Here is a 14,829-nt window from a genome sequence, read left to right on the forward strand (position 1 = left end):
ACAAGTAGAAAATGATATTCATCTTCAACATCTAATGAATTACAATATGGACCTCAAACTGTTCTACCCGGACATCAGTGGAAAATATGATGGCTGATTTGTGCCATTTTCGCTTTTTCGCTTTTTCGCCATGGAAAAACCGCGAAAAAGCGAAAATCTAATGTTAAAATTTCGCTTTTTCGCGTTAAACTAACACGAAAAAGCGAAATAGCGAAAAAGCGACAAAATGCACGCGAAAAAGAGAAAACGTTTCGTCCTACAATCCGGCGCTTTTTCGCGGTATTTTTTCGCTTTTTCGCCTTCCGGTTGACATGCGCAGCAAATGCAAAGCTCATGGAGGACATAATAATAAAGCTGCGTTAATATTGTGAAATATCAAGAAGTTGTTTCAAATTGATGAATGTAATATTTCCTACTGTTAAGTTTGTTTTTTATCTTTAAATGCAATAAAAGGAAATTGAAATGTTTCCTCCTGAATGTAACATATATTTCACCCGTATGACAGTATATTTCGATATCAATATCAATATTATGTCCAACTTGTGAAATATATGTTACATTCAACGGAAAGCCATTGAATATCCGCTATTTTATCGCGGAGATCGCATGATTTCTCCTTTGTCTCTCCGCTTTATTTCTTTTGTGTGTATCTTCGTTCGGCCACTTGTTCGTGACAACGTGTTTGTTTGTTATTGAACGGCCACTCGGGTCATGCACGCGCAGCACACTTTGATCTCCGATTGTTTATCCTTTGGCGATATTTGTTTTTTTTTAGATTTTTTTTCTATATTTTTGCTCATGTTGACTTCATTAATTTGTTATTGTTGCAAGAAATGCCAAATTTTAAGCTTTCGATGATATTCTCGCACATGAATGTTACGTCATATAAAACTTCAATATAACAGAATAATAGTGAATGAATGCAGTATTGGACTTTAGGCGATAACATTCATGCTTTAATTCATCCTTTATTAAACAATAGATAGATAAATGATGTCATTGGCAAATACCTGAGCAGTAGAACGTTTTGTTTGTGTGCTTTTTCTTTCAAATATCAAAATTATCAACTTTTTTGAAATTACATAGTATGTTGTTTTGTTTGTTGGTTTTAAGCCTGTCATGTAGTTTTACATTGATTTAGGTGCATGCATTTTAATCTATTGTATTTGGTTGACTTAATTATTTTTCTAAACTGACTATTCTCTGTTGAAAACTATAAACACATCTTATTCGAATGATCATATCAAAACATACAACTTTTGTACAGCACGCTTAGCAATAATGCAACTGTAACATTTTAACGTATCATGAAATACATAGAAATTGACAAAAGTAATTTTACACACATGCAAATATTTTAATATTCGAGCTGTTCGAGATTACTTTTAACCGATTCGTTTTAAGAAATGATTAATAGCTTCTACTTTGTTATAGGATTTCCAAACGTCATAATGCTGAAATTGACAGGTTATTGAGTTCGTTAAGTAAACAATTGTGATATTATTGAACATTGCATCTTGATACTCAATTTGTATTGAATATTTGAACGATCATTTATGAAATTGGTATACAGGATTTTACTGTGTCAGAATTGTAGTTCCATGACAAGTTCAGATATGTAAATACATGAGAAATTTATTACAGTCTATTGTGCCATTTATATATAAATATAAATGGGTAAAATGAATATGGATATTCATTTTTTACACATGTTTGATAATTATTTTTTATGATTATTATGTATTATGTTGATTTGCATGAGTTTCAGGTAAATTCGGAGAAACCATTGTCAAAATGTACATTGTTAATAGATAAACATCAAGACTAAACTAAAACGTTTGATTCACGTTGATCATGGTGCGTACGGGCTAAAAGGAACATTGCTTTTATATATTAGATGCATACCTTTAACTTTGTTCAATTGAGTGTTTATATTCTAGGATTCATGTTTTGCATTTTCCGGCATACCCCTACTGTTAGTGTCGACTTGATGTATTTAGTAAATACATGCCGCTATGATTTCAAGCGATTTGCTTTAAAAAGAGTCATCTATCGTCAATGCTTGATTACTTTAGCAGACGCCATTTTTGATATTATCGAATTTGCTTACTTCAAAAGGTAACATGCTGCATAACTACGATGTATACTTTAGTTTGGGAATATCATTATAACTAAATAAAACTAAAAGTATAAAAAAATATTATCTTGCTTGGTAAGTTTCCATGTTGTTCTGGTTTAACACAGAACAATCCTTTGAGAAATGTAAGAATGTGACACCTATTAGGGCATGGGCATTTTCAACACCTGAACATCTGATATGATTGTCGCTAGTAACTTGAAACTAACTAACCACTGCTTTTTAATACATAAAAAGACCAGCTTTTCACACATAATGACATTTGATCAACATGAAGTCGTCAGTTAAAAGGCGTATTGTGATACTCTGGGAAGTACGTGACATCTTGTTTGTTCAGATTATTTGTAAATGGATCAATGTATTGTACATTGTATTTGCATTGTTGTGATAGTTCCTCCCGAATCTTGTAAGTTGTGTTACTACTATTCTACAAAATGACATAAAAATGCGTTTTGTAAGTGTTGAAATTTTTTATTTCTGTTTTTTTTTTTATTCTTTAAAATGAGCAAGCTAATATGTCTTGTTCATCTATGAAATAAAACACTGTAGAATGTGTGTGTGTGATTTCATTTGTTTTATTAATTGTGTGTGTCTTGAGTGAATAAAGAATCTTGAATCATGAATTATTAATAATAAATTTAATCTATATGCGACTTGCTAGCAAAATAGAAGTATGCATCTTTTACAAGGTAGATATACATATACATATATTTACATTCTGTTTTGCCGTCGCCTATACATCATTAGTAAACCAAATTGCAGTATATCACACTATACTACAATTTGCAATGCCCCGTCACATGACGTTATTCTCACGCCATGCTGGACTAAGTAATATCAAAGCTTTGCACTCCGCCTCAGGTAACATGTATAATGGCTTTGAATCAATCGCTTAGATGACCCTGATTTACATCAGGCTATATTGACGTCATTTCCGACGCCATATTGGACTACTTTACGTCAACGCTTAGTACTCTGCCTAAGATAACATATACAATGGCTTTAAATCAATAGCTTAGATGACATTGATTTAAATCAAACTCTTCCAGTAAATAAACACAAAAGAGGGAGAACGTTTACAGACTATATTCAAGCCAAGAAAAAGACACAGTTATATTTAAAAAAAATATCCTTAATGTATATATAAGCAATGAACTGAAACCGGATGCAGTATACAGTCGACATGAATACAATTTGGGTGACAGGTAACGGGCGACATTTTATTTATCTGTCACCCAAATTGTATTCATATCGACTGTATACTTCATCTGGTAACAGTTCATTGCTTATATATATATATTCATATATATATAGTAATAATAATAAAAAACACAAACCAGAAATTCACACTAGCGCTTTCACATGCTTTGAGAGCAAGCTCTTCAGGTGTTATGAAAGGATTTATTTGTGACGTCATCACTGTGTGTCCATGGTTACGTCAAACCAACATATATTGATGACGTCATAAAAGACAATGATCAAAAGTACACATAAATACAAAATTGATGACGTCAAAATTAAAAGATACACAATTAGAAATTATGTAATGGAGAACAACTGTTTTTATAGAAACATTGATTTGGAATTACACAGAACTACATGAATTAAGACTTGGTTTTAATAGATTAATAAACATATTTTCTTTTGATTCTCTTTCTATAGCATCTGAGCTAGACATTTGGTATATAGGTAAAACATAAAACTCACTTTTAGAACATTAGTACATATGTTTACTAACTGTTAAAAATCTTAGATTGTCTGTTCTTATTTGCTGTCTATGTACTGTCATACGTTTTCTAATTTCGTTGCCCGTCTGGCCAATGTAAAATTCTGAACAATGTTTGAAAATCATAGCATAGATAACATTTTTAGATATACAATTCATATTTGCTTTGATTTGAAATCTAAATCCATTTTTGAACATAAAAATTGGAACATTCTATGATACTTTCACATTTACCACATCTAGGTCTACCACATTTAGATTTTCATGGAATTTGCTGTTCAAAATCAAACTTTGAACGGCATAATAAACGTTTCAAATGTCTTGGTTGTCGCTTACAATTCGTGATTTTATTTCTGTCTAATACCTTTTTCATCTTGTCACTATTCTTGAGAAAATCCTCACAATTTCTAATGATTGGAAAAATATTAAAATTGTTTGGATTGTATGTAGAAACGAAAGGTAAAATGTCTGTGTTCTTTTGGCTTGCCACATGGGAAGTAAAAGGTCCCTTTTCCTTAGCTTTCTTTATTCCATTAAAAATTATCTTAGTAGGGTAATGTTGTTTTTTCAAAAATACAACTAAATCACAAAGTCGTTCCTCTAATCTGTTATTATCACTCACAATAGTAACTAATCTAGATGCAAGATTAAATGGTACATTGAGTTTTGTATGTTTAGGATGACTAAAATAAAAATCTAAATGATTATTGGAATCTGTTGGTTTACAATATAGATCAGTAGTAATAATGTTGTCTTTCGATTCTACTAAAACACCCAAAAATTGCAATGCATTCTCACTTGACTCAAAAGTGTATTTGATATCTGGATGTAAACTATTTAATTTGTTGTGAAACTCGATTAAGTCCTTATCAGGAGGCCAAATTACAAAACAGTCATCCGAAAATCTCCAAATATTTCTTGTTAAAAAATCAGCAAATTCTTCATCATTCTGAAAAATATTTTCAAGAAGCATTTCTTCTAAATATCCCAACACTAAAGTAGCATACGTAGGAGCAACCTTGGTTCCCATAGCCGTCCCTTTTATTTGCTGATAATACTTTGCATCAAAATAAAATATGTTTCTTTCCAATACAATTCTGAGAGATTCAATAATGAATTTTTCTGAAAATCTAGTGTCAACTTTGTCTGGATATTTTCTAAGCCAATACTTAATTGCCTCAATTCCCAAATCATGGGGTATATTGGTATACAAGCTTACTACATCAAAGGAGACAAGCTTAGAACCAGGTTTAACTGTCCTTGGTAAATGTGAAAGAAAATCATAATCGTCCTTAATGAAACTTTTTACAGACGAGCATAATGGTTTTAAAATCATATCCAAAAATTGACTCCAGCATTGTGTTGCGCTTTGTGGTCCTCCAACAATGGGTCTAAATTTGAGATCATTGTGGCTTAACAAAGAAATATATTCACTATTTTGATCCTTAATAGCCTCATTTATAACAGAACTCTTGTGTACTTTTGGTAAACCATACAGAAAACTAGGATAATTTGTGAAAATTGTAAGATAATCCTTTTCTTGTTCAAACAGGTCCTTATCTTGTTCACTAACTAATTTATCAATCATTTTACGTGTTTCGTCATCGGCACCTTCATTTATGGTATTATAAAATTCTTCATCTGACACCATTTCAGACATTTTTTTACAATAATAACTACTATCCATAACCACCACCATACTGCCTTTGTCTGCCTCTTTGATAACAATCGATCTATCATTAGATAACGATTCAATCGCCTTTCTTTGTTTAAATGAAATATTACTACTACTTCTCGGTTTCGTAAGCGGGTACTTTTTTAGATTTGAAACAACATCTTCCAAACAAATATCACCACTTTTTGGTGGGTTCCAATTAGACTTGTTACGAACTAACGGTTCAGCATAATTTTTACAATCATCATTATCTGAAAAAAATCTTTCACTTAAACGCAATTTTCTACAAAATTGCGCAATATCACATTTTAATTCTTTACTATTTGAATTAGGTGTTGGACAAAATTTCAACCCTTTCTTTAAAATATCAATTTCATCATTTTTTAAAATTTTGCTTGATAAATTTATTACTTTAGGTAAAACATTGGAATTTCCTAAATGTTTTACATCACTGTTTTTACCTTTAATACATTTCTTCCCTCGCCTTTGTTTTTGAGCTGGCGTTGTTCTAAAAAAGACTTCTTTGTTGCCTGGCCGATAAAAGTAGTGTTGTGATCTTTAAATGGTAGTCTGATGTTGCTTGGTGATGTCTTATTTTTTGTAGCATTGACCTTATTTTCAGGTTGATATCTTCTTGCTCGATGTGGATAAGTATACTTCACAGGTGTTGTGCCTAATGACGGTGACCATGTTTTCACCACTTCTGTGTACAGGGGTTTCGGTGTGTCGTTGTTTGTAGGCGATGTGACCCGGTCCTCATGTGCTATGTTTTTTTGTTTGCTTTACTGAAGACTTTCTTGTGCAAAACCATCACTACAACGTATTCTGTCAATAGTTAACGAAATGTAAAACGAAAACTGCACGATAGATGAAAAATAACAAAATGGGAAGCATATGCACAATATACGTATATACCTCGGAACCACAATTCCGTGTCTTGTCAAAAGTCTGCGTGTCATACTTGTGTATCCAAGGCAAGATCCACTGTTTTGAAGTTCATGCTATAGTTAAATTTAAAGAATATTTTACCAATGAAATCGTTTAATTTGTAACCATAATAAGTCAGAAATATCTCTAAAAAAGATAAACGGCAGAATCATTTTAATGCAGGTTGCATGGTTTCATTGGGGTTTACGTATGATTATTTCATTTTTTTGAAAAGACTAAATTCACATCAACTGATAAGGGATAGTATTCAATTTTGTATGTTAACGTCGATACATTATGTATCAGGTATCCATTTTATGTACTTAAAAATGAATCTGTTGATTTAAGTCTCATAGTGTGGAAATTAAAAGGAGGTAACTCGCAAATATTGGCTTTTGTCGATTTTCTAGGGATATGAGTCAGTTGACTGTTTTGTTGGCCTCGCGCCTTTTTGTTTTTCAGGGAATCTCGAATCGGGTAATTGACGGTAACATGTATAAATTAAAGGGAAACATGTAATTATCCAGCTTACATTTAAACTCTAACTTCGCATTTTATTTCTGTATTTACCGTTATATTCACATATCAGAGACAGCAAAATAAGTGCGCTTCGTTTTTACATAAATTCTTATTTCCGTATTTATCGCTACATTAACCAATCACAGACATCAAATCTACCAGCAGCGCCACCTGTCGCGTCATATCCGGTATCAAAAGTAAATTTATAGTAAATTTCAAGAATTCAAAAGGGTAAAAGTCTATGGAATTTCAACAATACTTTATTAAACGATATTGAGTATGTACAAACAGTCAAGAAAGTAATAAAAGATGTAAAGAAACAGTATGCAGTGCCAATCTATGATAAAAATAACTTGGATAACATAAATGAAAATGAAATACAATTTATTATTGATGACCAGTTATTTTTGGAAACTTTATTGATGGAAATCAGGGGGAAAACAATTTCTTATGCCTCTTTTAAAAACAACAATCTTCGAAAACAGAAACAGAGTTGATTACCAAAATTCAGAACTTAGAAGAAAGGGAGGGAATTACAAATAATGATGATATTTATCAATGTAAAAAAGAGTTAGAAGAGATTAGAGATACAAATTTGAAGGGAAATATGTTTAGATCAAAGGGAAAATGGATAGAAGAAGGGGGGGAAACCATCAAAATATTTTTGTAGTTTGGAAAAAAGAAATTTCACAGAAAAAAATAATACCAAGGATAGAAACAGAGATCGGAATTATTACAAAGCAGGAGGAAATTTTAGAAGAAACCAGAAAGTACTATGATATACTCTATAGAAATAATGATAAACCCTCTAATTACTCGTGGATTAATGATCTCTCACTTACTGATATCCCTAAATTAACAGTCGATGAAAAAAATAATTCAGAAGGTAATATTAATTATAAGGAAGCAACAGATGTATTAAAGAGTATGAAAAATGATAAAAGTCCTGGGTCAGATGGTTTCACTGTTGAATTTTTTAGATTTTTTTGGAAAAATCTTAATTCATTTATTATTCGATCAGTAAATCGGGGATATGAAACAGGGGAATTATCTGTAACTCAAAAACAGGGAATCATTATTTGTATACCAAAGGGAGATAAACCCTGTCAGTTTTTAAATAATTGGAGACCCATTTCTCTTTTAAATGTTATATATAAAATAGCTTCAGGATGCATCGCAAAAAGACTTAAATCAGTTCTAGATAAACTTATACATAGTGATCAAACAGGCTTCATTCAGGGCAGATATATAGCTGATAATACTAGATTAATTTATGATGTAATGGATTATACAGAAGAACAACATATACCAGGCATGCTTCTTTTAATAGACTTCGAAAAAGCTTTTGATTCTGTTTCATGGACATTTATAAATCAAGTTTTAGAATTTTTCAACTTTGGGGACTCAATTAAACATTGGATAAAAACTTTTACAAATAATATTTCTTCTTTTGTAAACCAAGGTGGAAATTTATCTAAACCCATTAAACTAGAAAGAGGCTGTAGACAAGGAGATCCATTTCACCCTATATTTTTCTTCTCTGTGCAGAAATATTAGCAATTAAATTAAGAACAAATACACATATGGCGCTCAGCAAATTAGGAGTGGGACGACTGGTTCGCCCGTTGTCAGTATAATGTGACCGGGTGGGGTGTGCTGCTGGGTGTCTTCGGCAGTATGCTTCAGTGAGATAGCACTCTAAATCGGCAAAAGATCCGGCCTATTACAAGGAGACATAACACAAACATACCGCAGCCTCCCAAAACACACATACGCACTCATCACACGCATACATGTCGCACGCACGGGAGGCCGTCCTTAAATGACCTTAGCTGTTAATAGGACGTTAAACAAAATAAACCAAACCAAACCAAACACATAAAAGGCATAAAAATTGACACAACAGAACATCTTATATCACAATTCGCTGATGACACTTTTCTTATTCTAGATGGTACTGAAACATCACTTAGTTATGCTTTAAAAGAACTCAATTACTTCTGGGAAATATCGGGACTCAAATTAAACTACACAAAAACACAAGTTATATGGATAGGGAGTAAAAAATACAGTTCAGAGAAATTAGTCAATAATCTTGCTCTATCATGGGGTTTAACACATTTTAATCTTTTAGGAATTAACTTCAATGTTGACCTCAGTAAAATAGTTCAGTCTAACTTCAAAGAAAAAATTACAAAATTAAAGGCACTAATTAAACAGTGGAACAGACGATATATAACTCCGATAGGTAGAGTAACCGTAATAAAAACACTGCTACTACCAATACTTACACACTTATTTATAGGATTACCATCACCTAACCAGATTCAAAATATGTTCAATGGATACCTTTGGGGAAGTCCAATAGCAAAGGTCAAAGGAGATATTATTGTGAAATGTTATGAAGAAGGTGGCTTGAAAATGGTTAATATCCAACATTTTGAAATGGCCTTAATATCAACATGGATTAGAAATATTTGTCTTAAAAATTCAAATTGGCAAACACTTCTTTTTACAAAAATTAAATAAGCTTTTAACGTTAGGAAATAGATATATTGAATATAATATCAAAAATGTAAATTTTGGATTGATGTTTTTAATGCGTGGAATATATTAAGAGAGAAAATTGAAATATTTATGCCAGAACAAATATTATCTCTACCAATTTGGTATAATGATTTAATAAAAATGGGTAATAATACTGTATATTATAAGCAATGGTTTGATAAAGGTGTGATTTTTATAAATGATTTACTTAAAGAAGATGGCAGCTTTCTTCAACAGAATGAATTTAATGAAGCTTTTAATTTGAATACTGACTTCCTTGATTATAATGGTATTATTTTGGCAGTTAAACGATTAGGATGGAATTTATAAAAAAAAAACTTACATTACCATTTATACCACTGTATATTTATATTGTTATTAAAAGTAAAAAAAGGTACAAGAGATATGTATAATGTATTGAATAAAAATAATGTATTGCCTACAGGCCAAGCAAAGCTGGACACCATATTTGGAAATATACCTATTGAGGAATGGAAAAAAATATACAGATTGCCTTTTGATACAAATGAAAAATTCAAAACTACAATGGATGCAATTTAGAATTAATCATCATGTCTTAGCTACAAACACTTATTTGAAAAACATTCATTTTGTTCAATCTGATTTGTGTAATTTCTGCTTCATAGAAAAAGAAATAATACAGCATGTACTTTGGGAATGTAATAAAGTCCAAAATTTAATGGCTTTAATGGCTTTCCAAATTTGGGTGCAAGCTACTTGTAATGAGACATTTATTGTATGTAAAAAAGATTTCATTTTTGGTAAAATAGCACAAAACCCACACCAAAATAACAGAGCAGAAAATATTATAATACTAAATATGAAACAGTATATTTATTGTCAAAAGTGTTTAGGTAAAGCTCTTTACTTACCCACTCTAATTAGTAACCTTAAAACTTCATATAGCATCGAGAGATACTTAGCAAAAAAATGTGACAAGGAAGCTACTTTTATTGAGGATTTCAGTGCTTACCATTCAGCTTTTAGAAAATAAATAAAACCATTACAATAAGGTAGTGTCTTTCATTATGAAATAGATTTCAATTTACCAACGTAATCAATTTTTTATATTTTTTCAATTTGCTTGTGTTTTTGTTGGACTCGTTTCTTTTCCATTAAATGTTTAGCAATAGTCAGTTATTTTTTTGTCAACCTTTCAGAAATTGCCTTTGCTTTCGTCGGAAATCTCGTTCCTTCTTCTCTTCTTCCTTTTATGTTTCCTTTCTCTCTTATCTTTGTATTTCCTTTTCTAAATAGGCTTCTACTTTTTATCCAAACTATCCCCCAATCCCATTTTTCAATTGGCTCCAGTCAATATATTCATTGGTTGATTGTTTTCAATTCTACTACTGTAGACTATACTGCCCAATAATTAAGAATGTAATAGTAGATTATAGTAGATTTAAAATACACCAAAAATGTATGAGTATTCATAACAATTGATTACATGTACGTAATTAAGAGAGTATTGATATATGTTTGTCTGGAACTAATAAAAAAAAAAAAATATTATAGACTCTGCCTAAAAAACCTTGTCTGTTTGTAGTCTTTTCATGAATGTAAGCTTATTCATATTGACAACATACTCTACAATTTATCTAGATTACATATATTTCTTCTCTTAAACAAGTGAAATAAGGGCGTATCAATGTGGGCGTTGCTGCAACTCCCCAGTGATAAGATTAATGCATTTTACAACATCATTTTTTCTGAGTTCCTTGTAATTTCAGTCCTGAAAGGGCCATTCCGTCCCGAAATTATATATCTGTAAAATAACTTAATCCCGAAACCGTTGACTCTTCATTTAATCAATTAAGACGAAACATACATGAAAATGCCCTGTTCGGTACCCACCGATAGGAAACGAATCGAAGGTGAGAATGCATTTCTGTCAATGGCGAAAGTACGAATGTTACTGCACATACCCGAATTATTTTTCGACGAGGAAAATATATATTCATAAGACGTAGTCTTATAACATGATAATAATAATAACAATCATAATTCGAGGTTCTTATATACCGCTTTATCACGATCTTAGAGGCCGTCTAAAAGCGTTTTACAAATCATTAGCCGTGGCTATAGGGCCTTGGCAACCAGCCAATATCGTTCTCAATTCCCTGGGGAGCATACAGCCGGTGCTGTCATTTCGGCGCTCACAGCTAACATTCTACAATTTCTAGCACTGCCCCACCACGTACTCATTTACAGCTGAGTAGACTGGAACAAGTAGAGTAAAGTATCTTGCTCAAGGATACAACATAAGTGTCGTGACCGGGACTCAAACTCGCAACCATCGGTCTCGAGCCCGGCGTCCCACTTTATTTTCATTTAAAATGAAATGAAAAACGTTTAAGAAAACCCTAACCAAAGAGTAGGTTACCATTACTTAGTTAAGCATTTGAGCAAATTTGTAATTATTTAAAAAAAAATTATCAACAAACCTCAATTTATCATAACCGTATATAGCTTGGAATTAGTACTTCCCACTGTATTGGGATCTTGACATGAAGTTTTCAATTTGCAAAAAATGGGTAACATACAAATAGTGATTAAGTTTTTTTTTTCTATGGAGCATCTAATAGGACATATATTTAAGTATTATATCAATGTTTTTGTTTTTTTAGTGATTTAAGATTATTTAGAATAATAAAACCAATGTTTCTTACTTGTATGGCTATTTCAACTGCAGAAAGAGGAATATCGGTTCTTCTATATAGCCCATACCTTCTTAAAACTCGATTCAGCTGTCTTAAGCTACAACAGTGAATTATATAACATACACAATGTACAATACTGCAACTGTAATGAATAGCAATCAAAGTATTGTAAAACCGGATAATTCCAAAGGAACCTGAAAAATATGGTTATTAAATTTGTAAAAAAAATATGAATGCATCTTACAACCCCAATTGCAAATTCGCTTCATTAATAAATGCTAGATATCCAACTTATTTACTCTACTTCTGAATATTTGAAATCGTTCGTGCTGTTAATATGCACCAGAGAGTAATTGACACATATACTTCATATATATGTATATAGAGACAAACATGTATATACTCACCTTATTGATATCGAGTGTCGACAGAATAAGATGATTATAATTTCAGAGTACGTTTAACCAGCGAAAAAGTATTCTCTTATCAAATAATTTCCTGCTTGCGTTAAGGCATTTAATCGAAATATATATATTAAAGTGTACATATCAATAAAAATGTTCTAAATCATACAAAACTACAAGAGTTTGCTTAAGGATACGTTCCACAAAGTCATAATCATCTCCTGATAGGGAAGAATAAACGGGAGGCATCTTCTTACAAATGGCGAATGATATGGAAATACTGCGCATGTCAACCGGAAGGCGAAAAAGCTAAAAAGCCAAAAAGCGAGAAAATACCGCGAAAAAGCGCCGGATTGTAGGACGAAAACGTTTTCGCTTTTTTGCGTGCATTTTGTCGCTTTTTCGCTTTTTCCTGTTAGTTTAACGCGAAAAAAGCGAAATTTTAACATTAGATTTTCGCTTTTTCACGGATTTTCCATGGCGAAAAAGCGAAAAAAGGACAATGGCACAAATCAGCCACCATAGTTATGTCATGTGACTATTTTCCTCATTAATATCCGAAATTATTGAAAAATCAACAGGTTTGTATTTCAGGATCGTGTAGCCTCTTTTCAGTCTCTGATTCTATGTTTCTATATCGCACATAAAAGCTGCTGTATGGAATGTCTGTTAATAATTAATATTCTAAGCATGCGTGCGATGAATCGTCCGTCCGAACGTCCGTCCTCTGTGTATGTAACGGTGAAGGCGAAGTACGTCCGTACAACTGGGACGCTATATCATAACGTAAATGTTGTACCCGTGGCGACACGTTACGGTTTAAACGCGTAAAGTAGCAGATTTATGAGTATAATGATACCGTCAAGTCCAGGTGAAGTATGTGTCAAGTTCGGGTACTTAGCCTCTTAAAGAGTGCTACAGAATAAGACTGGAGTGTCTCGCGCAGTTTGTGAAATTACTCTAATAACAGATACAGGTATCGTATAATCTGTATGCCATTTCTTACATGTTTTATACCCTTGCCAATTCTCTTAACGACCTTTACCATAAGGCGATACTGCAGCCATTGTTGTTCATGTAATATGTTCGGTTTTCGATATTCTGAAATATCTGCGTTTTAGCGGTTATTACATGTATATTCTTATATGTATCTGTAATATGACGTTTTGATTTGAATGCAATTTTTAACAGTACTTATATTCCTGGTGTTCATCGTCATGTATATTTACTTAGAGAGGATTCATACTAGGATAGCAGTAGACAATTTATTTAACGGAAAACATATGCATTTTTTTTATCAGTGAAGGATATCTGTTAGCCGTTAACAATTGATTTCAGCGGAGAAATATTATACAATTATGGCACCACTTTGGTCGTATCGATATTATGCATTTATGGCCCCGGATGCAGGGTAATATAAGGGTTTATGGAACGAAGGTGACCAATCAGCCTCGGTCGTTATTGGTTAAACCAGCCTATTAATAGAAACATAATTCCATTACTGTTTTATGAAATTTCGCTATCAAAACTAGAGCACAGGTGAAAGTATGATCAAATGCCATCCAAACTGCATCACGCTCCATAATATTCTCCATTGTGTCATAAAAACCGTGAATTTTGTGATAAAACATAATATTGTACTGTCGTGCAATTTATGTCTGACTTTGATTGGCTGAAATTACATCAAAGAGTACCCGCACGAGCGTGCACAACGATGTCACAGACAGCAATGTGATGATGAATAACCAATGTAAACCAATCGGCATCTGATACAAAACTGAAATGTAATAAATAGAGGTTACACAACAAGTTGTTGTTGGATATGGAATTTATTTCACACGAGTAAGTTATTTTTTAAAAGTTACAAAAGACACGAGCTTTAGCAAGCCGCAACGCCGCATTACTTCTAAATGTAACCGTTTATCATTGAAAAACGGCTTTACAAAGAAAATGTATTTTTAAACAATGAGAAATTATGCGATTGTGAACAATTTGACGATATCTACAAACGTATATGAAATATGTTTTAAAGCCAAATTTGTGAAAAAAAACGATTTCATGGGATTGCTATTAATAACGACATGAGGGACTATATTATTCCTTCTGGAAATTTCGGCTGTTTCGGTATTTTAACTTGATGACGTCAGGGATAGGGGAAGCGGCAAATCTAAACGCGTCATAAGCTACAGTAAATAAAATAGTATTATGAATGT

This window comes from Pecten maximus, chromosome 13, assembly GCF_902652985.1.
Source record: "Pecten maximus chromosome 13, xPecMax1.1, whole genome shotgun sequence".
Taxonomy (NCBI): Eukaryota; Metazoa; Mollusca; class Bivalvia; order Pectinida; family Pectinidae; genus Pecten; species Pecten maximus.